This window comes from Tamandua tetradactyla, chromosome 21, assembly GCF_023851605.1.
Source record: "Tamandua tetradactyla isolate mTamTet1 chromosome 21, mTamTet1.pri, whole genome shotgun sequence".
Classification (NCBI taxonomy): Eukaryota; Metazoa; Chordata; class Mammalia; order Pilosa; family Myrmecophagidae; genus Tamandua; species Tamandua tetradactyla.
The window spans coordinates 10047302-10067881 of NC_135347.1; the positions used below are offsets into that span (position 1 = coordinate 10047302).

At 38.2% G+C, this 20580-nt stretch overlaps 1 pseudogene; it reads right to left on the reverse strand.

Moving 5' to 3' along the window:
- Positions 1 to 1696: 1696 nt before the first annotated feature.
- On the reverse strand, positions 1697 to 3909 carry LOC143665145 (glycoprotein-N-acetylgalactosamine 3-beta-galactosyltransferase 1 pseudogene; annotated as a pseudogene).
- Positions 3910 to 20580: the final 16671 nt, after the last annotated feature.

The window sequence follows — 20580 nt, forward strand, 5'->3', positions numbered from 1 at the left end:
CAGCATTTCACTCTAAATTTATTTAACATTTGTTCTCCCTATTATTCATCTTTATTCCATCTGTTTTACTCATCTGTTGATAAGGTAGATAAAAGGAGCATCAGACACAAGGTTTTCACAATCATGCAGTCACATTGTGAAAGCTGTATCGTTATACAATCATATTCAAGAAACATGGCTACTGGAACACAGCTCTACATTTTCAGGTAGTTCCCTCCAGCCTCTCCACTACATCTTGACTAATAAGGTGATATCTATTTAATGTGTAAGAATGACCTCCAGGATAACCTCTCGACTCTGTCTGGAAGCTCTCAGCCATTGACACTTTTTTTTGTCTCATTTCTCTCTTCCCCCTTTTGGTCGAGAAGGTTTTACTCAGCATCAAGGGATTGAGAAAACCCCTAGAATGAGCTGAGACTCAGCATCAGGGAGAGAAAACCTTCATTAATGATTTTTTAATATTTATGATATACCAATATTGGGATATGAGAAAAATATATAAAGTCTAAAATATGTTAATATTTAAATAATATAATAAATATGTTATTAAAATTACTTTCACATATTTATTTTTACTTTTTGAAATGAGTACTATAAAATTTAAATTATATATGTGGTTTACATTGTCTTTTCATTGGACAGTTATGCTCTATTCAGTAGGTTTTATTTCTATTCAATTAGTTCTCAATGCTGTTTGTGGATTTAGTAATTGTAGATTTTTTCAGATCTGGATAACTAGTTTCATTTCTATTCCACATCAATTTTTTTTCATGTTTAGTTTTGCCTATTTATTCTTTCAGACAATGTAAAATATTTTGGCAAGTTCCCAGAAAATTAAACACCTGTGGGACTGATTTAAATCACACTAAATCTGTAAATTGATTTTGAAATAATTAACATCTTTATAAGATGGTCTTTTTTCCCAAGAAAATGACATCCCTTTCCATTTTTCAAGTCTTTTTTCTTTCATATTTCTTAGCAAACTTTGTGGTTTAATTTAGGTTATTGTTAGGTATCATATTTTTATGTCTGTTCTCTATCCGAGTTATTATTCCAATATATTTCTTTTCAATTTTATTTATTATTTAAATCTCAAAGTATGGTTTTATTAATGCACTTTAGGATAAGTGCCACTTCTGGAAGAAATACTGCTACTTATAAATAATCACATGAAAATTTTCATTAGATAAACAGTGTGTATGTGTGGCCAAGAGGGAGAGTTGTTCCTGCAAATACAAATTCACATCTTGAGCTTATAAACAACACTGAGCAACAATGTTTTCTTCTAAAATTTTCTTTAAGGCAGATTTCTTTAGCATTTTATGTGTTACTAACATGGTGTGGTGTAGTTTTAGCAAATTCAACTCGTTTAGTTTCTCAATGACAATAACACATGCGGTCAGGAACTGGCAACAAAATCTCTTTTTTGAGTCCTTCTACCTGGCCACCATTTTAAAAGCACACACTCTTTGTATAGATATTACTGTACCAGAAACACATCTTAACAGACTTCACAGCTCATTAATGCTTCAATCTACTGTCATTAATATGACAGATTTCTAATATGGAATGCTCATTTAGAAAGAATTCCACCCTGGGATCACAGTATTCTATATCAGAAACACAGAAGTCCTTCTTCAGTGCAATGTCAAGCATTTTACCTTTGTTCGTTCATGTTTTTCTTTCAGTGTTTTCCTTATTCCACTTTTGGTTCATCATTTTCGTATGTTTCACTTTTCTTTAGCATATGCTCAGGTAAGGCAGGTTGATATCTGTATAAATAACTATATTGGCAAAGATGATAAATGAGGTATTCTAATTCATACATAGTTAGAGGGTCAACATAATGAAAAGAAATTGCAAGCTCAGATAAGCATCTGATACCCTCTACAGGAGGATAATAGTTATAATTACAGTACCAAAAGGTTTTGGGTAGATACTTTTTTTTTATGTCCTATCTGAGATTCCAAGTACTTATGACGTTCAATCAAACTATCTACATAAGTTATATTAGAAAATGCTCTAGTCAAAATATAAATTTCATAACAAATAAACATCTTTTGCTTTAGTCTCACACATAAGGTGACATTTAAAAATATTAATTACCATCTATTTTCAGCACCCCGGAATAATGACATTCCTTTATTCTTCCTCAAGCAAAAACATTTTTAAAATTTGTACATTGTACATTTCACTATTGTTATACACTCTAGGCATTCCTAGATTATAACATCTCAATCTTTAACATCTATCTTTCTTTCTGATTTCATTTATGTCCCCAGCCCTCCTCCCTCTATCATTCTCACATGCAGCTTCATTCAGTGTTTTAACATAATTGTATTACAGTTAGGTAGTATTGTGCTGTCCATTTCTGAGTTTTTGTATCCAGTCCTGTTGCACAGTCTGTATCCCTTCAGCTCCAATTACCCAATATCTTACCCTATTTCTATCTCCTGATGATCTCTGTTACCAACAACATATTCCAAGTTTATTCACTAATATCAGTTCATATCAGTGAGACCATACAGTATTTGTCCTTTAGTTTTTGGCTAGTCTCACTCAGCATAATGTTCTCTAGGTCCATCCATGTTGTTACATACTTCATAACTTTATTCTGTCTTAAAGCTGCATAATATTCCATCGTATGTATATAACCACAGTTTGTTTAGCTACTCGTCTGTTGATGGACATTTTGGCTGTTTCCATCTCTTTGCAATTGTTAATAATGCTGCTATAAACATTGGTGTGCAAATGTCCATTTGTGTCTTTGCCCTTAAGTCCTCTGAGTAGATACCTAGCAGTGGTATTGCTGGGTCATATAGCAATTCTATATTCAGCTTTTTGAGGAACCACCAAACTGCCTTCCACAGTGGTTGCACCATTTGACATTCCCACCAACAGTGAATAAGTGTGCCTCTTTCTCCACATCCTCTCTAGCATTTGTCATTTTCAGTTTTGTTGATAATGGTCATTCTGGTGGGTGTGAGATGATATCTCATTGATTTAAGTGGTGTTCTGGTACAAAGGGATGAAAAGTGTCTTCTCCAGAAGTATCTCTGGAATCTCCTGCTACTACATTTATAATTTCTATGCATCTCCCCAGTGCTAAGTTTTCGATGGAGGAATGATGTGTACATTTGTCTGTTTTACATGCATCAACAAATCTCTTTAAGGCTTCCTTGCTCAATACGAACCCCCCTCCTCCACTCATGTAACCCTGCTTTACATTGGGCTTCCATCTTCTACCAAGGTAAATGGTTTTATCAGGGCCATATTTTGAAAGAAGCCACCTCAAATCATCTAGTATGACATATGTATCATCATCGGTTTTCATCAACCAACAGCATCTTCTAAATAATGGTCATGCACATACTTTAAAGCTTTAGTTGTTTTCCAATATAATTGGAACTGACTTCTTTGAGTTTTAATGCCATAGTAGGGAAGTCTTTATTTTCCTCTTAACTCATAAACAAAACTTTATTACAATGCTGGGCTCATGTAGCAAGACATGTTTGGCCTTGTTCTCTAAGTTTTGAAGTCCTCTCATAGGCCAGTAAAGAGTTTTAACCCTCTGATAGAGTTTTCCAGCGATGTCTGTGTCCTCTTCATGTCGGCTGGCATCTGCATTGAAGCTCATCTGTCCTTATGGATGATTCTGTCCTTTATCATCTGAAGGTCTAGCATGAGGATCATTATGAAGAGTGTTAGGCTGGGGTATCACTTTCTTTTTCCAACAAAACACTAAATTGCAAGAACATTAAAAAAAAATCCGATTAATGATCCACAGTGGAAGATTGAAAAAATGGCCTGTAGAGGCCACTTTCCAAAAATGTTTTTCTGACATCAGTGGTGGCTCCCTCTACCTCTCCTGGGGGGTGGAGAGGGGGTTGACACAGGGCCAGCAATCATCCCTCCTCTCAGCAGTCATACAAGCGACTCAGGACTACAAGCCAGGGTCACCTGTTGCCGCCAAGATCAGTTCCTGCCCCAATACATTTAAGTAGTCTATGTTAATTTAGGAAAGGTGTTGGTTTTTTATAATGTAACTTGTAACGAGAAAATTTTACTGTGCTTTTTTTTTCTAATTAATTCTAATAGTCTTTCAATTAATTCTCTTGAGTTATTCTCCTCTTCAAATTAAAATGCCCTATCACTGTGTGCTCCTAATGAGCATCTATCATTTTTCTTCAAATTCCTATCTTTAGAAATGTAGCATTTTTAAAAGTAGGATTGTTGTAGATTAAGTTCTGTTTATTTTAGATGGAATTGTCTCTGAATTTGTCTGTAATATTGGAAATCACAGAGTTAGAATATTTTTTTTTTGTTTCTTTAGATCCAAGATCTTCAGAAAATGGCATATGATTCAGAAAGCACAGCTATTAAATGCATTTGGGACATGTGGGCCTGTGTAATACTGGTTGTAAAAATAAATTGTTGTCTTCTGATAGTGGTTTTTTGATGGGCATTTGAGGTTGCATTCATCACCCCAGATGGTTGCAATGCTAAGCCGAATATCTTCTCAATTGGGATTTCACCTTGAAACCATCAGCCCTTTTCTTGGTTCTCTGAGAGCCTGAGGCTTAAGTTTCATCCTTCCTACATGATTATAAGAATTCAATTTTTATTTGGTCTTAAATATCTTTCCTTTCTGCTCTCTGCCCATATCCTTTTACTAATGCCTTTTAAAACTCTTCTTTCTTTTTGGGTAGTGTGAACAACATTATTTCATTTAAAAAATAGTTGTTTATTTTTAACAAAACCTTTAAGCACTAAATTGCTTAGGCATTACAATGATCTTAGTCATTGTTTAATCTACTTATATACAGAATTATTTCTAATCACAGAACTTATCACGTCATAGCATTTACTAACAGAAGCTGCATCACTACAAGACAAGGTAAGAAGAAAAAGAACTCGTGAAGAAGGACACTCACTCATTGAAATGAGCGTTGTTAACCAACATCACCAGGGATCAAAACCAATTACTATCAGTTTTTCAAAGGCAAAACATATTTGTAGATTAACCTTAATTCTTGCCTTAAGGGAGTAAAATAATTTTCTCTATTGATTTACTTAAATCTTCCTGGCAACCCTCAGCAAATCCTATGTCTTTAGGTCAACTTAAAGGGCAAAGGGCAGGCTCCAGAACTTTGATGCACGTAGATGTATGCAGAAGCATACACACACACACACATACACACACACACATACACACCCCCCACAATTCCATCAGGGTGCTGCCATCTGGTTAGCAGAGTATTTGGAAACATGAATTTTCTGTAATGCAAAGTATACCCTTGTATCCACTTCATGTGACTAGAAGTCCTTACTAACAAATGTTAGGTGTGCTGTGTAATGGCGGACCTGTACCGTTCTAACATATTGGGACTTTTGTGTAGAAGGATCTTATGTGTAGGTAGCTGGTAGGTGGAATGTGATTCTCTTACCAAGTACTCCAGTTGTTCAGCTTATTTCCTGAATAATAAAATCAGAAAAGCAAAGCCCATAGAATTTAAGGCGTTAAACTTCTTTTCAGCACCGAGTGAGAAATAACCATAAATGAGACAATATATTCATTTGTATTCCAAGCAAAGATGGAAACATATCTCATAAATTATTAATCCACCAAGTAGCATGCATTATCCTGAGCTATTTTCCTAGATCACGTAGCTTTTAATGCCTGCTCATTCTCCATTTGTAAGGGATACTGCTGTGATGCAGAGGGAAGAGTCCCCTCACCCCCAACAAATGCCAAAATGATGAATTTTAATTAAGGATAAAGTTACTGGAGTTCGTTCTCATCCATATCTCATGCTATCTGTGAACTTCAGTGATGCAACATGGATTTAGTTGCTCTTTTCCCTCAAACCAAAACTGAACTCAAAAGTGTATTTTAAGATGTAAAAAAACTTGATTACAAAAAGTATATGTATATATATACATAATATATACTTTTTACCACAACAGCAAAACTCATGAGCTTTGCTAACTATGAAATATAAAATATTGAAAGGAAAATATTTTTAATATTAATAACAAAAAATGCACAACTTTGTAATTATTAGGTACTATTGTACAAATAAATAAATAATGTAAATCCAAAGTCTGCATTATAAATTCTCAGTGTTACTAAGAAGACACATAAGGTCAAGCGGACAATGAATTTTCTCCTGTCCACTTATTTATGGCCAGAAGCAGGTGTGGTACACTGAATTATGTACCCCAAATTATACATGTTCTTAATTTTAAGCCGCATTCCTGTGGGCTTGAACTCAAGGTAAATAAGATCTCTTGAAGATGTGACTTCAGTCAGTCCACCCACTGAATGAGGGTGGACCTTAATCCAGATTCTAGAGTCCTTTATAAGCAGAAGAAATTCAGACAAAGAGAGAGAAAGCCAGGGGAAGGAACCAGGAGCTGGAAGTCAGACGGAACCTGGATGAGAAAGGAGAGGACATCACCATGTGACAGGAAAGACAAGGAATCCAAGGACTGTCAGCCTGCCAGATTGCTACTGACCCCAGGGAGGCGATACATTTCTGTTGTTTAAGCCAACCCATTGTGTGGTATTTGCCATAGCAGATGAGAAACTAAGACACCAGGAGATCAAAATGTCTTAGAAAATCTCATAGGTGAGGATGAATATAATTTTAAAACAAAGAAACAAAACGGAGGATAGGAAGTTTTAGGATTGTTCTTGGCTAAGATTGCTTATATATTTCAGGTATGGAATTTATGTATTTCTGACGTACATAGCGTTTATGTATCTCAAGTATGGAGTTTTAGGTATGTTTTAGGTATGGAGATTATATATTTCAGTGGTTATGAATTCAGGTTAGAGTATTTAGCCAAATGGCATATGTCTGCACTTTTTAGTACAGTAAAAGCATATGATCCTCTTAATAGCTGAATAGCTAAAATTTTCTTAAATTTTCACATATACCAAAGTCTCCACTGTGACTTAGTGAGTTGGGGCATAGTAGTGCTAGGATGCTGATTCAGGCTTTAATTGTCAAGGACTTGTGATATTCACAGAAATGTGGAGGAGAGTTTCTCTGGCAGCATAACTGAAGTAGAAGGCAGGGTGAATATTTCCTGCCTGAAGGTGTCTTATTGAGCGATCCTGCCACTGAAGTTTATTCCATGAACTCATGATGGCAGCTGTTAGAAAAACTTGCTTTTGTTATATTGTAGCTTTTTAAAAAGAGCATTGTAATAATAATAGCATTTGACAGTAAAAACCACTGTGAAGTAAAATATCTTAAAACTGGCATGGATAAAGTTAAGTGGGCATCACGATTATGGTATTCTTCTCTGAAAAGCCAGAATTTTGTTGGTGTCATAAAATAGGACTAACTGAAGCATTAGGTCATAGAAATGGCTTGATCCACAGGAGATCCTGATAGCCAACAGGACCTTTGATGTTTTCCCCCAGCTAGACTCTGCCTCACCTCTACTTCTGATCTTAAGCTGAATCACCTCCTAACTAACCTAACTGGTAGTCCAGTATACCCCTACTGCTGTTTAGCCAAATTCTAATGAAAAGGGCCAGATAATTAAGCTCTTTCTCAGATGCTCAAGTCTGGCCTTTCTGACAGCTTTAGTCAGCAAGTTGCTGACCCTGCCTAGCCCCTTTGCCACCATCCCCTTAGTTCATTGGGACAGCTTTTCTGCATCCTTCGACTGAGGTCTCTTCGATGGGTGCTTTCATTAGCCCCTGCCTGGGTGCCAAGCAAACAGCTCTCTTAACACTCAACATGCCCAAATTATTAAAGCAGCCTAAATTATTTCCCATAGTGGCCTTACACTTTACTGCCTCTTCTTCTTACCTTATTCATCTCCTTTGACCCTATTTGAACAGCAGTTCTTCACACTACATTCGTAATGAGATTATTTACTCTGCATGCTCAATGAAATTGTGACTTATATAATAAGTTCTCAGCCTTGATATATGCCTGAGAGGCCAGACTTTTCAGCTGTGAAAAGAATTAACCTTTTAGCTGAAGATGGCCGTTATTGCTAGATGTGCTTTCATAGTCCAAGTCTGTGACCATTTAAGGATGTCACAGTAATATATGGAGAATTTTACATCCACATATAGATAAGTTTTGCAAGTCAGAGGAACCAAGGGTGAGTAACAATTTATGCTAGCTGTGTAGTTAAGAATGCCAATTTATTTTTAAAATGGCTCTGTACACTCAACTAGATTATTTATGAAAATGGGAGAAAGGAGTGACAATGATAATCAAAATCCACTCACAATTTCAAACCTCATTTGGATGAGTTGTTCAACCTTCTCACTGCCTACTGGAGGGAAGGAGAAAAAGCAAAGGGCTCAGATAATGGACACACAGATACTCAGAATCTTGCACTTCTTGGGGTATGGGAGAAAATGTTTCTTAGTTTTATAAACGTTTGAGTTGCTTAGACTGAGTGATAATCACCTGTAGGGCTCAGCACAAAGTAGATGTTCAACAAATTTAATTCCCATAACCCTTAATACTTTCTGCATGATGTGTGCATGCTCTGTGCACCTATTCACACTGATGGCAAACACCTCTTAAATGCTCAAATACTGCCAGATCCTCACCCCCTCTCACACACACTCCACTTAAGATAGTATACACAAAGAGGCACTTTACAACCCTAAACACAACCCTTTTGTTCTCTTGTCTTCCCCTCTTGCCCCAGTGTATTTATATTTTGTTATTCTCTGTTCTTCCCTGCTTGTCATGGAGTAGAGGACTTGATCCCAATTGAATGACACTGAGAAAAGAGGAAGAGAGATGGCAGAAAGAAGTAGGATAAAGGCTTTAAAAATTGATGGGGCTGAAGAATTTTTATGTTCAAAAGATACCTCTTGAATGTGGATCAAGTGGTATTTGTACGTTGCCCTACTTTGAATGGCTCTTGGGGATGTGATTATCTTTGCAAAGTGAAGAGGGAGTAGAAAAATAGAACAATGCAGATTCAGGATTATCTCAAACACAAAATAGGAAAACAGATTTTACAACAATACCATCTATACCAGTGAATATGGGACTCTTATTTAAAGTGTAAAAACTCACAAACTCTTGAACTCTGTAGGCCTTCCCTGCCCCTTTACAGTGGAGCAGAGCTATAGAATTGAGGATTTGCTGAGAGAGGGAAGGCTAGGCCAGGGCAGAGGGAAGAAATGACCCCAGTCCAGTGCTGCTATGAGGGAGGGATTCTATGGGGCCACTTGTAGATCCCCTGGGCTTAGTCTGACATTCTCCCACTTTGTGTTTCTCAATAAGAGGGTTCTCAAGCTAAAATCAACCCTGGTTTCCCCAATTTCTAGTGAAAAATGTGCTAATGGATAGAAATATAACATGTCTTTTTCATACTCTTCTTAAATCATTGGTTACTGTTGCTGCTTGCCCATATTAGAGTCTGGAACAAGAGTTCATGAACATGGAATCATGTTCTATGGAATCCACAGAATCATGGAACATGTACATGAGTTGACTCCAAATGATTAGTTTCAAGAGATTGCCATTGCATGGTGGTCTAAGAAAGCTCTCTGCCATTCATATGCCCAGACCTCTTGGAAAGCAAGATGCTGTAGAAGAAAGAACACATACTTTGCGGTGTGAGTCTTGACTTCACATTTACCCTCTTCTACTTACTAGCTCTCTCATCCTCAGGAAGCCACTTCACCTCCTTGGATCTGTTTTGTTCACCCAAGATTCCTCAATTTGGGATAAAGCAATACGAGCAAAGGGTTGTGATGATTACCTGCAATTATGCATGTTAAAGAGCTCACTACTAATCACTGCATCTGGCACATATATGTGTGCGGTATATGTTTCTCCTCTTTCCATTCGTTACTTTTCCTGAAGTGGAAAAACCATGAATAGAGGATACAGCGTTTTAAGCCAACATGATTTTTCTCAAAGGAAGCTAGACGTGGGTTTCCAGACTTTATTAAATCTTACCTGAAAGCCCAATATAAAACAGATGGAAGTGGAGATTGCACGCTTTGGTCCCCTAAGCATCCTTCACATGGGGCTTGTGTGAATAGGCACCCTCAAGGGGCGCCGTTTACATTGAATTCCATGAAAATTGAGACCCAGGAGTTGTGCCCTGAGCTGTAGTCTCTAGTGACTCCATGGATTATAACAACTTTATGTCGCTGGCAATTTATTTGAACTCTTTGTTTCCACTTATTTACATATTCATCTGACATACTTTTATGTTATCATATACTGGATTCACAAAGAATGTACAAGGATTTTCTACCTCTCATTCTCTCTGAAACCACAGATGGAGAGAAGAAGGACATAGTTAGGGAATTCTGAAGCACCAAGCATTTTACCTGAGTTATGCACAAACTTTACTTGAGGCCTTCTGTGTTAGTTAGATTCAGTTGTCAACTTGGGCAGGTGAGCATACCTAGTCTTGTTGCTGCGGACATAAGCCAATGGTACATGAACCTCATCTGTTGCTAATTACATCTGCAGTTGGCTAGGAGGCATGTCTGCAGCAATGAGTGACATTTGACTTAATTGGCTGGTGCTTAAATGAGAGATTGCAACGTAGCACTGCTAAGCAGCTCAGCATACCTCATCTCAGCACTTGCAGCTCAGCCCAGGCCTTTGGAGATGCAGAAAGAAGTCACCCCGGGGAAAGCTGTTGGGACCCAGGGGCCTGGAGAGAAGACCAGCAGAGACCATCTTGTGCCTTCCACGTAAGAAAGAACCTCAGTGGAAAGTTAGCTGCCTTTCCTCTGAAGAACCAACAAAATAAATCCCCTTTTATTAAAAGCCAATCTGTCTCTGGTGTGTTGCGTTCCAGCAGCTAGCAAACTAGAACACCTTCCATTGTGAGAAAGGGAACTCCATTTTTAAGCAACACAAGTCAGCTCTTAGCACATGTCCCCAGGACTGTTGCTTGTCCGTGGATATTCTCTGATGCCTGGGGTCAAGATGAACTAGAATATTTACTTAAATCCCTGGCATGCAGTGCATTTCCTACTGAAAATTTCTAAAACATTGATTATAGTAGAAAGTTAAGATAAATGTTTCTCAGATAACTGAGCTCCCTCATATATGCTCACTGATGCTTAACTCGATGGAGCATCAACACCCAGAATTTTAAATTTTGTACACAATTGGGTTCTATGCCTATGCATACTAACGAGTGTGTGAGTATGGGATGTTTATCTTCTTCCTTAGGATTCTAAATACTTTAGGCAGGTTCTGTCTTTTTAGATTTCACTATGTAGTATGTGCCCAGAGGTAACTTCTCTTTGCCAGAATGCATCCCTCCAACAGCAGGAATCCATGATGTTAAAGAATGTCCTGACGTGGGTCTCAAATACATTGCATTTTCTTTCATTAATACAGGCTTCAAACACTTGGTGGCTGTCCTTCTGCCTCTGTTACGTTTTTAAAATAGAACCTTTATTTTCTGATCATCTAAAGAAGAGAAATTAAAGCCAATAAAGTAAAGAATGCTATACTTTGTTTTTGATTTAGGGACAAATACTTAAACAGCTAATGCAAAAACTGAATTTTAATCCTAAACTGCAACGAACAGTATTTTGAGATTTGGAAAATGTCCCTGTACATTCATCGTAATTTTTTGTTGTTGCTTTCACCCACTTTTTTTTGTATCTACCAACTGAAGTAGAGATTTTGTAGTATAGTGCTAGCAGTTCTTTTGATGTTTCCCAGCCAGTCTTGATCAGGCCAGTGAAGGAGAGCTGATAGTTTTGGAGTCTGATTGCTAGGTCAGAGAGCATTGAGCCTGTTCTTATTCTCAGAAGTGGAGATGTCCTAGGCTACAGCAAGATTAGGAGTGAGAAGATGAAGAAGAAAATATTTCTGTGTCTCTAGATTTTCTGAATCCAGTGGCCCACATAACTGCACTACTGTTTTTGGGTGGTCAGACTATCTCGTGGATACAGGAGTCGACATCCACAAGTATATTGCTATAGGACATTTTTATTTCAAATTTTTATAACCAGAACTTGGAAGCAATGTTTTTTTTTTTTTACCCTTCTTCTCTTGGCTTAATAATAAAGGTTACATAATTGTCTATTAGGCATTCATGATTGTGTGTCCACAGTCGTGGTAGGGGCTGTGTGCTTTACTTCCAGAACATCAATTTGACATATTGCTTATTTGTTCACTGCTAACCACAGTGGATCTCAGTCCTATATGTGAAACCAAGAGAAGTGATTGAAATGAAAATGAAAATGAAAATTAATAATCTATCACATAGATGGCTGCTTGCCGTAATTCTTTCTGAGTAATGCTGGTAAGGACTCTGAACGAGTGTCTGAGAGTCTTGAGATATACTACTGATTCTATCACACAAAAGCAGCTATGCGAAACCACACCCCAGCAAGCTTCACAGTGTATCTGTCTACATCTTTGTGTAGGAACATAATTTTCTTTATCTGATAGTGCCAAAAATAAGCATTCCATCTATTGGGACAGGCTCATAGTTCTGTCGCAGAGAGATTTGTGTGTGTGGTGTCGGCGGTATTATATCTCCACCATGATGGCAATATATTTTAAGTAAAAACTTGATAATCCTTGACATTATCCTAATTGTATAGATAGAACAATTAGGAGGCTACGATGCTGTGTGGAAACAGTGCATGCCTTTATTTTTAAAAATACATATGTATGTATGTATATAACAAAATTGTGTGTTTGTAGTAAAGTACAGGCCAGGGCTTTTTTTGAGGTTTCACTTGAGATCAGTATAGAAAAGTAGAAACATGCTCAGTTTATTAGCAAAGAAATAGATTTAATGGCAATTGGGTACAGACTAGGGAAAAGAGTTTTGGGGTTGAGTTAGGAAAGTTAGCTTCCAGAGAAGCTTTTGCTTGGCTAGAGATGGAAGGTAGGGGGAGGAGAGGACTCTCCCCACAGTGTCGCCTCACCCCAGAGAAATCATGTACCATCCTGTCCTTTTCGTACAGGGATTGGTGACTCTTTTTTTCCAAGGTGAGAAGGAAATGCGTGGAAGAGAACAATGGTGCTCAGGAGGTGGAGGCAACAGTGAATAACATGAAGGTAAATTTTTGCAGGTTATAAAAGGTCCAAGAAAAGCAGGCTGGTGTGCTGGTGCTGCATTTAATTGGCGTACAGCTTGAGGCTCTAAAGAAATTGCAATCCTCTGCAATACAGCAACAACGCCAATAAAACAACGGAGATAGCAGCCGTTTAATGACTATACTGACTGCTGATAGTATGGAATGATTTCTAGGTGTCAGTTACTGCAACAGGCATTTGACATGCATAATCTTATTTAATACGGTAGTCACAGAAAGATGGTTTTATCATGCCCATTTTACAAATGAGAAAAATGAAGTATGCAAAGTGTAAAAAGCTTGTGTGGTAGTTAGATTCAGGTGTCAGCTTGGCCAGGTGATGGTACCTAGTTCGTTGCTGTGGACTTGAATCATTGGCATGTAAACCTCATCTATGGCTGATTACATCTGCAGTCGGCTAAAGGGCGTGCCTTCTGCAATGAGTGATGTTTAATTTGATTAGCTGGAGGTTTAAAAGAGCAGCCGGTAGAGTCAATGCAGCACAGTCCAAGCAGCTCAGCACACCTCATTTCAGCTCTGGGCAGCTCAGCCCAGACATTTGGAGATGCAGAAAGGAAATGTGCCTGGGGGAAAGCTGTTGGAACCCAGAAGCTGGAAGAGAAGCCAGCAGACATCGCCCTGTGCCTTCCCTTGGAAGGGAGAACCCAGATGAAAGTTAGCTGCCTTTCCTCTGAAGAACTAGAAGGTATTTTTTACCTCTTTTCTTTTGCATGGGCAGTCACCAGGAATCGAACCTGGATCTCCGGCATGGCAGGCGAGAACTCTGCCTGCAGGAGCCACCATGGCCTGCCCTATAAGTTTTTAACTAAATAAATCCCTTTTTAAAAAAAGCCAATCCATCTCTGGTGTGTTACATTCTGGCAGCTTTGGTAGACTAAAATAGCTTGCTTAAATTTAATGAAAGAAAAGAACCAAATTGCTCCTAGGTGTTTGTAATTCTATTCTGCCCCCCCCCCCCCCAGAATAAAACAATGGTTCTTGATAGTGATTATATACTGGGGAGCTGTAAAAAAGTGACGGCTGTTCCTATACCCCAAGACATTCTTTAATTGATCATGGGTGTGGCTTGGGAGTTTTCAAAGCTCCACAGGTGATTCTTCTGAGGTTGCCAAGATTGAGAACATCTGCTTCAAGGTAGGTCTCTTCTGTTTTTCTTTAGACTTTTGGTTTCATCATCGTACTTCATAATTTGTGAAAATTTTATTAATTGCCTGATAGCTTCTTTTGTCTGTCTTTCCCAGAATATAGGCTTTATGAAGGCAGCCACCATGTCTATTATACTCAGATTTTTATGCAGAGTCTGGCTTAGTGCTGGATAAAAATATGTTGAATGCACACATAAGTATCATTTCTCTTTTAAAATGATCAGTCAGAAAGCATTTGGCTTCAGTTTTTAAAGCTGACATGTAACACTTTTGATGAAACAGTTAATTACTTAAGATGAAAGGGATAGTAGGGGTGATGGCAATTTCTCCTTATAAGTCCCCAGGTAAGGCTGTCAAGTAGAGGAGGAGATGAGGGGGAAGAGAAAGATTAGGAGTCCAGAGAGGCCCACGGTATTGCACAGCTGGGCAGCATGGAGCTGCTAGGCTGCAGGAACACAGGATTTTTCAGGATGATAAGTGGCCTTTTATTTGCTTTAAAAAGACATGGTACGGGATGCGAGTGTAGTTCAGTGGCAGAATTCTTACCTGCCATATGGGAAATCCAGATTCTCTTCCTGGTCCATGCACTTCCCAAAACAAACAAACAAAGCAAAGAAAGAAAGAAAGAAAACAAACAAAATTCAACAAATGGTGCTACAATAACGGGGCACTCACATGGAAAAAGAATGAAATGTGACCCCCACTATAGAGCATACACAAAAAAGACATTATAAATTTCAACCTAATTTTTGAGTCAAGCTCTTGAAATTAATGTAACTGAGGAACCTTGATCGATACTGCAGGGTAGATAAAGACAACCTGGAGAGGAGAAACTTTTGTTTAACCAGTGCTGCAGGGAAAGTACAAAGTACAAGTTGGAGTGGCTGGGCAGGGCAGGTGTCCATCAGAAGCAAACTTTAGTTTGGGCTAGTTGATTAATACAACCAAGATGCTTGTATTAATAATTCAGACCTCAACAGCTCATCACTCTGCTATAATTTGCAGCAACAAAAATTTGTACATAATATTTTTTACCCCCCTCAAAAGGGATATAGTTTTGTTTGGAAAAGTATTTCCCATTTTAAGGTTAACTGTGACCACACAATTAATGCTTTAGCATACTCTTAATTTGAAATCCAAACACCAAAGATTTGAAGTGAAACTTTACCCATAGAATGAAATGAATAACCTGGTCAGTTGTGGTCTCTGCAGGTAGTTCCATCACCTATAAAGATAGGATGTGAAGGAGGAGTTGGAAGTAAAGCTGAGTGGGAACACATTGAGTCAGTGTATATGTTTATATAATCATTGGTGTAGACTATTTTTAATTTTATTAGCAGGCGTTTTTATAATGCTTATTATTTACTTGGCATTGTATGAGCATGGTACAAATATTAACTCATTACATCCTCAAATCAACTCTATAAAGTGCATACTATTGTTATTGTCTCTATTTTCCAGACAAGGAACCAAGGCACAGAGAGGTTAAATAACTTGTTAAGGACCACACAGTGTTTGTGAGTGATACAGCCAGGACTCAAATCTTGCCTGTCTGGCTCCAGAGATTCCACACTCGGCCACTATGCTGCATTATCACTCTAGAAAAGTGCCTTCCAAATCCATGTGCTCTTTCCTTGAAGTTGAGAAACTGTTTCCTAAAGAAAAGGCCATATTTGTCATTTAGCTGAAGAATTTGCAGGACGAAGAAGAAGATGGCATTTGTGAGAACGTTGAAAGGTGACAAATGGCACCATAAGCACATTCTGAAGGAATGGCCATTCTGGCCTTCAGACACTCCCTCATCTGAGCAGCCACACTGTTAAGAGTGGTTAGGAGAAGAAAGGTCAAGTCAAATGTTTGTTCATATCTGTGTTCAAAAGGAAGAAAACACATGCGGGAAACTTCTGAATGACTATAGAAAAAATGGCCTTTAAGCAGTGGGCTGAGGCACGTGGTGAATTGGAGACTCTATGCTGCACAGGTTGTCTTTTTCTTCTCTATACTGCGCAGATGTTAGTTTCATAATCCTTTGAACAAAAAAGGAATATCGCTATACGCAGACTTGGCAGTAATTCATGTGGAAGTGGCAAGCATCTGGGCAAAGGTGGACCCTGCCAGGAGGGCTTGGATTTGGGAGTTATAAGGAGAAATACCCTTCCAGAGTTGATGGCCTGTGAGTTCTGCCTCACTGGGCTAGATGCCCTCTGATAGGAGGGAGCAGAGGCGGAAAGTGCCTGGCGGATTTCTGCCATGGGCCACCAGAGCTGCGGGTGGCAGGGCAGATGGAGGAAGATGAGATTTTGGAGGAAGGGGCACACAGTTTAGAATATGTTGCAGCTGTGATGCCCATAGGGCACCAGCAAGACTGGGAGAACTGATTTGTGCTATTTTAATGCCAGGTGGCATTGCATCTTGATGCACACATACTTGTTGTAAACCCTTGGATAGCCATTATTTTGACAAATTGTCAGTAGGAAATGTCAGTAGGAGGTAGCCCATGCCTATCTAGCCTGACATACATTTTTGCATTACATATATGTTTAAGCCTAACAGGAGAATTAGAAGTTATGAGTCAAAGTACGTATGCTTAAGTACTTTTTAAGCTGTGATTATTAATTTTTCTAACGCTAAGCATCTAGTTACAACCAATCCTTTTCAGAAAGTAATGATGTTAGGTGCTGTATTATATCATTTAAGCATAAAATTTTTCAGTGATAAATATGCAGTGGGAAATTATTTCACTCTAACTTGCTTTAGGAAAAGTTAAAGGATTTGGAAAAAACCACATATAACAATTTGTTATTCTATGTAGATATAAAGTTTTTTCAATAATAAATATACATTGAGAAAGTGTGAGTTCTATACATACTGTATATATTCTTAGAAGGTAAGAAAAATTGTTAATCAACTTTTGGATTAATGCTTATAATAACTAGTAATTTGTATTTAAATCATAAAAGCTATGGTAAGGTAAAGTATATATTTTATATGATATATAGTACTTTGGGGCTGATCACATAATTAATGTATCAGCCTTAATAGGAACATACTTATAATATGGATGGGTACTTAAACATTTTTTCTTCTTTCCTTTCTTTGTTTTACTAATAGCATCCGAAGTGTAACTGCTTTCTATCTTCAAGAGGAGAGCTTGGAAAGCATGTTTAATGTACTAATTAAGGATGTGTACTCTGGAGACAGACTGTAGGTTCAAATCCTAGTTCCAGCACTTATTAGATGTATGACCTTAGGCAAGTTATTTAATTTTCCTGTGCCACAGTTTCCCAGTCTTTAAAAGGGAAATAAAAGTTGTATCTACTTTGGGCAGATGTGAGAATTAAATGATTTAATACATATACAGCAATTATGACAATATATGCATATTATAAATGCTCAGTTAATATCAGATATTATTGTTAGGTTTTGGTTGACTCAAGATCTTGGTGTAATGTGATTAAATCTATTGTGAAAGACTAAGAAGAAAGAATAATAACTCACACTTGAGTGCTAAGGGTGTGTCAGGCTCTTATCTAAACGCTTTGCATATGCTAAACTTGTTTAGTATAATTCAAGGAGAGGAGAAAAAAGAACTGAGCAGCATAGAAAAAAATGTCTTAAATAAATGTGAGGGAGAATTTTTCATTTTTCTGAAAGGTCTGCTAAGTTGGCACAGAGACTGTGGGTTCTGGACTTGAATGGGCTTGGGTCCCACTCTCTGGCAGCAGAGCCCTGGAGGAAGTCGCTGCTTGGTGTGCCCCGGCCCATGGAATCATAGGTGGCTTTGCATAAGATTCACGGGGCTCCATCATGGAAGCATCAAAGGACCATCAAGATTAGGGTTACTGTTCCAGCACCCAGGAGCTCCATGGTTGCAGTCTTGACCTGCTGTTTTGGGGACTGTCCCTAGAGGACGCAGAGCCCGTTTATGTACTCAGAAACTCTGCTAGCTGTGCCTCCAAAGGACATTGCTTGGAGATTTCATTTTGAAGGTAGCAGCATCGAGCAGTTTCCATCCACCAGGGGAGGTATCTGTTCAGTACAGGTACTGATCTTCTCCACATGGACATGGAGTAGATCAACCATCCCCTTCTCGCAATACTCCAGCAAACCTGTAAGACCAGAAAAGGGTGACTGAGCCCTGATCATCCAGGGGTTTAGGCTGATGGTGTTGTGGGGCTGAATCCCTCTCAAAACCCCATGAGCTGTGACAATGATTAATGATCCCTATATTACATCAATATTTGGTGTACATTTGTGCTTAATTGAGAGACTTTTAAAAAGTTTACTATGTTTCCTAGAGAAACAGAAGAAGTAGATTCTGTAATTTCGGTTCCCCCGAATCTGTGTGAACCTACACAAGTCATTTAATATGTTCTGCATTTTCGTCATCTGAAGAGTCAAGGGGCTGGCTGCTGGGATGATGTAAAAAAGTTCCTTGTGGTTCTGAATACTCCATGACTTAGAACTCGATTTCATGATGATTTCAAATGATTATAGAAGACAGTGGTTACCTCTTTGGAGCAAGATTGTAATATAGAGTGTGATATGAAGATTGACGAGGATGAGGAATGAAAAAAGGAGATGTGGTCAAGGAAGGAAAAGCAATTGGCTGGAGAAGAGAAACAGGATAGTGGCTGTTAGAGGAAGTAACTAAGGTTCTTATCCCCTGGTGACATCAAGCAGGGATTTGGAAATCATTGTGCCCTGGGTGGATTTGCAGAATGATTGTTTTTTGTTTTTTGTTTTTATTTTTGAAGCTTAACTCAATAATTTACAGCTTATTTTTATTCTCCTTAGGTCATTTGAGCTTTTTAGCCCTAAGCACTTGAAGAAAAATAATTAACTACATATAGGTTACCCTGATAAAAGGGGGAAGAGAGAAATGGTAGTAGTTTCTCAAATTCCTGGTCCCTCTGTCTTGGCTCCATGGGGGAAGACTTTCACAAATTCAGGTATATTTTCTTCAGAGACGAACGTGACCTAGAGTGAAGAGATTTAGTGGCTTCTCACGGAGCATGGTTATTGCCGCATGAGTAGTGCCTACCTGCAGCCTTAAAGAGAACCAAGGAGCAGGAACAGGTCTCAGGGGACAGATGTCATGCCAGCTGTAGCAGCTGTGATTCTCTCAGCTTCTGTGTAGCCAAGCTGAGACATCTTTTCATTAGTTTCTCTTCTCTAAAGCATCAAAAATGGGTATTAAACTTTCATTGGTTTATTTTTTCCTCAGATTCATGAAAAGGAGACTGCATCTAATTTACTCTGTCTTACTTAGAGACACATTTTTTATAAATTTAAAAATCAAAATTTTAAATTTACTTATTTGCTTTCAGCTTATCAGTTCAGTTTATGTTTTAGTACATAATATTCATTCTTTATATTCTTAACATTATTATTATTAGTAGTAGTAGTAAACAAAATGGGGAGATGAAAAATCTATAGAGGGATGTTTTCCTTACCCAGGCTGGAATCTCGGTTATATTTTCTTTACTGTCAACCTCTGAGGCGGGTGTTCCCCAAACTTCTTAGATCACAATGCTGTTAGTGTCCCAGGACACAGTACAACGCACCTAGGGCAGAAGCTGTACCTAGGAGTTCTGTAAATTAAGGAATTAGTTCCAAACAACATAATAAATATTTATAAACACCCCCCAAGAAAAAAAACCCTACACAATTGCTTACTAATGGAATATGTGTATCCACTGGGCACAGCACAGCTTCTCAGACCTTGGAATCAAATAAGACACTGCTACCCTCATTTCCTGTTCCATATTGATTTTCATGAAATACTTATTTGTTTTTCAGAGCAACTGCCAACTACTTAGTTTTGTAAAGATGTAACCATCACCAAAAGGAATATTGTGTGATCTGACACTGAAACTATGAACTATCTATCTCAAGTGAGGAGTTTGTGCTGGGACTGACAGATGTTGGCTTCAGTGAGCTTTCTTCAACAATTTTAAATATCTACGGTGCCTGCTGTGACAACCCTGGATGCTCTTGGGAACTGTGGCTCTAAGGTTAGACAAGTTTACATAATTGCAAATGGCACTTTAAGAAATATCCTCCATAGTAGGAAGTCAAATTACAATTTTTTCACTGCCTATCACTATCCAGATGGTAGTAAGGTGAGAAATTGCAATTTGAGCAGACAAGAAGGCGGGTCTGGTACTAGCAAGGAATAACGATGATGGCTTTCTTGGGAAAGAGCTGAGAGAAAATGCTTGGCAAATCTGACTTTTAAAATATGGTGAGGGCCTAGAAAGAAATAGCTAAGATCACTGCAAGGTCTCCCACATCAGTGACTGCTGATGAGGTGAATGGATTCAATGTCTATACATGATCTCC